This window comes from Charadrius vociferus, unplaced genomic scaffold (assembly GCF_000708025.1).
Source record: "Charadrius vociferus isolate BGI_N301 unplaced genomic scaffold, ASM70802v2 scaffold51, whole genome shotgun sequence".
Lineage (NCBI taxonomy): Eukaryota > Metazoa > Chordata > Aves > Charadriiformes > Charadriidae > Charadrius > Charadrius vociferus.
In genome coordinates, this window is record NW_009646939.1 from 857,966 (window position 1) to 861,378 (window position 3,413).

Here is a 3,413-nt window from a genome sequence, read left to right on the forward strand (position 1 = left end):
GTATTTTATATTTTAATTGTATTATGTTTTTGTCCATGGCAGAAACCTCAATTTTGTCCTCTTTTCTATGAGGATTCCTGTATAATATTATGATATATGCTAGATTAAACAAAAGAAAAATATCTACTTAGTACATCATGTTGTTAGCAATGTACCAATCCTGCTTTTGATTTGTTTGCTGAGGGAGGTAATTGTCTACGCGTGTGTGAATCTTCACTGAAAAGCAACAACTGTTAGAAAAAATTATATTTTATAGAAAATAAAAAGCGATAATTTTCCCAGTATCATGGCAGCAGTCATGAAATGTTTCTAGTAGAATTGTCTAGCAGTTCTGTTTAGGTCTTAACTTAAACGTCTTTGAGGAGGAATATTTTATTTCAGCAGTGACAGAACTGCATGAACGGTGATCATTATTACGTTCCCCATCTAATAATCTGTAGAAGTTGTTTGCGTTTCCCAGTATTTTTAAATCTTTTTTTAATCACTCTAGAGAATACTTACTTTGAGAGTAACAATATTTAGGAGTTCTATTAAAACGCTCACTACGAGAATTCTACCCTGGATCTAAAAAAGATGGATGTTTTTGTGATCCCTGGTGTCTTGAACCACAAAGAAAATATAATAATTATATTTTTAAATTTGATATGTATATTTACGTGGATGGAAAAAATACTGGATAAGGTGTGCTTTTCAGTAATTTTAAAATAAAACTTTTATAATTCAGTACTGATGTAATGAGGATTTTGTACCATTGATGTGTGCAAGCTGTACAGATGCTATGAATTTACAATATTTTGTAAATAAATATTAATAAAAATACAAAACCACTTTTGATGTTTGCAAATATTTTGTTCTTGCCAGGAGAAAGTTTGCTTCCTTATCTTTACTAAGTCTAGGAATTTCTGGTCTGAAATTTAGTGCTGCTTTAGTTGTTGTGCATGGCTTTCACGTAGCTGTAAACAAAATTAACCGAATTTCTAGGAACCGTCAAGGAAGTCTGTCACATAACTGATATCAAAGTCTTGATGTCAAGTCTAAATAGGAAGATCTGTTCATTCAAACTAGGTATTTGTGGTCTGGACTGTTTCCTCTCCCTCCCCCTCAGAGATGCCTCTTCCCAGCCTCTCCCCTACCCCACTTCTTAGGGACACGTGTTTTCTGTTTGGCAATTCTGTGTTCAGTCAGCTATGGTACTGGCAGCTGCCTTTTCCCCTCTATACACTAGTTCCCTGCTCTTGGTGTTGCTACAGGTAATTTGTGGGACTTCCACCTGAACTGGATCAAAAACTTTTGAGTTTCAAACATTCTTCTTGATGCCCCATCCCTGGAAGTGTTCAAGGCCAGGTTGGATGGGGCTTTGAGCACCCTGGTCTAGTGAGAGGTGTCCCTGCCCATGGCAGGGGGGTTGGAACTAGGTGATCTTTAAGGTCCCTTCCAACTCTAACCATTATATGATTCCTTGCTTCCCCTCTAGTCTGTCAGTTTTGCAAAACAATTAAGGGAGCATTGGCCCGCCTAAAGGCTGGAAATAAAGAGTGGGGTCAGGAAACAGGAGATCTTGAAATCGGCTCTGCCTTGCAAAGGCAGTTATATAGCAAAGCATTTGTAATTATGAGCTGTCTCAATCACGAAGGATCTGACACCTGTGCCTCTCTCAGAACAAAAATCTGCAGCATACCCCTCAGACTGGGAGTACATCATTCTTGTGTCTTGCCTTAATACTGAACAGAAACACGGATTTTGATAAATCAGGTAAGTATCTTACCTGTGTCAGCCTTCTTTGATATAAGTATCTTGGTCTTGCAATTCATCCTGAGGTGAAAAGTTTTGGTTGTGTAGCAAGTTTGCTGGCTAATAGTGCTGTTTCTTTGTTACAGCTTTAAATGTTGGAGTGTATTTTTAATCATTAGTTTCCAAGCTCTTTGATTATTTTTTTTTCAGAGTGCATATGTTTTGTTGCTTAAGAAAAGTTGGGATGGCACAACTAGAATGCGCAGAGGGAGAACTGGTGGAAGTCATAGCAGAGCCAAGATACTCATCACATGAATTATTGAGGGACGATGTTTACTTTTGAGTAATAGTAAACGTATTCCAAAGCGCAAATCTCTGAGTAGCTGATGTCTAATCAAGGGTAACAGTTTAGTCACTATTTTCATACAAAATAAGAGAGAGTTTCAACTTTTCATTGCAAACTGTCTTGAGGAAAACATTACTAAGTCTGGTGATTAATATGTTTACATACAGTCTCATTTTTATGCATTCTACACAGTTTTTAGGACAGAATAAAATGTATTTCTGGGTTTTTTTATAGGGTTTCCTTTTACCAGTGAAAAATAACACTGCAGGAATTAGTCCAAAGGGCAGAGAAACAATCAGTGTGGACAAAAGCAGTATCTGAACAGTGTAACTGGGATTTGGTGTTTTCTGTATGAGCCCAAATGCTTTCTGTTCCTGCACAATACAGGTTGACCATAGCTTGTGTGGGCAGCTTAACAGATAGTATCCTCATCTGATGCATAACCGGCACTAAAATATTGGGTGTAATAGCAACACCACTACACCTCTCCCTTGGTTTAGTGCTTTGCTTCCTGTAAAAATATTCAGGGTTTTTTTGCATCCAGGTCTTTGCACATCAATCATGACACTGATACCTTAGGCCTTGGCCATCCCTTTAAACAGTGTTTCAGGATCACATGTTGGCAAGCAACGGAGGGGCAAACCCTTGAAGGTCTTTGTAGATCTTCGTTCTGTGCTTTCTTTTCCGCATGAAAAAAACCAACCTCTTCCTCAAGAGTTTGCATGCACAGTATTGTAAAAGATTTTGCTACTAGGTGTGTTTAAGCTCTTCTTCACACCCTTCCCACCCACACCCCAAATACCTCTAAATACAATATCCTTAACATAAAATCCTTTGTCAACAGCTGCTCTTAAGCCTACAAATCATACAGTCAAAAAGAAAAGGGAGCTCCAAGGTCCTGCCATCCTTTACAAGAAAGCTGAAAGGCAGAGGTTACGTCTTTGTCAAACAGCAATTTTTGCTGTCTTTAAAGTGCTTTCAGAGCTGCAGGAGAGTAGGTTCAGTTCACCTTAGTAGCTTTGGTTTTGCTGTACTGCCATTAACATGCCCTTGAGAACAGGTTGTCAGGGTAACTTCACTCCATGCCCTTTCTTGTCCCTCCCATCAGGTATTTGTACACGTTGATGAGATCCCTCCTGAGCCGCCTCTTCTCCAGGCGTCCCAGATCTCTCAGACTCTCCTCATATGAGAGATGCTCCAATCTCCTCATCATCATTGTCAGCTTGTGCTAGAATTGCTCCAGTAAGTCCATATCTCACTTGTACTGGGGAGCCCGGGACTGGGCACAGCACTCTAGGTGTGTCTCACCAGTACTGACCAGAGTTGAAGGATCACC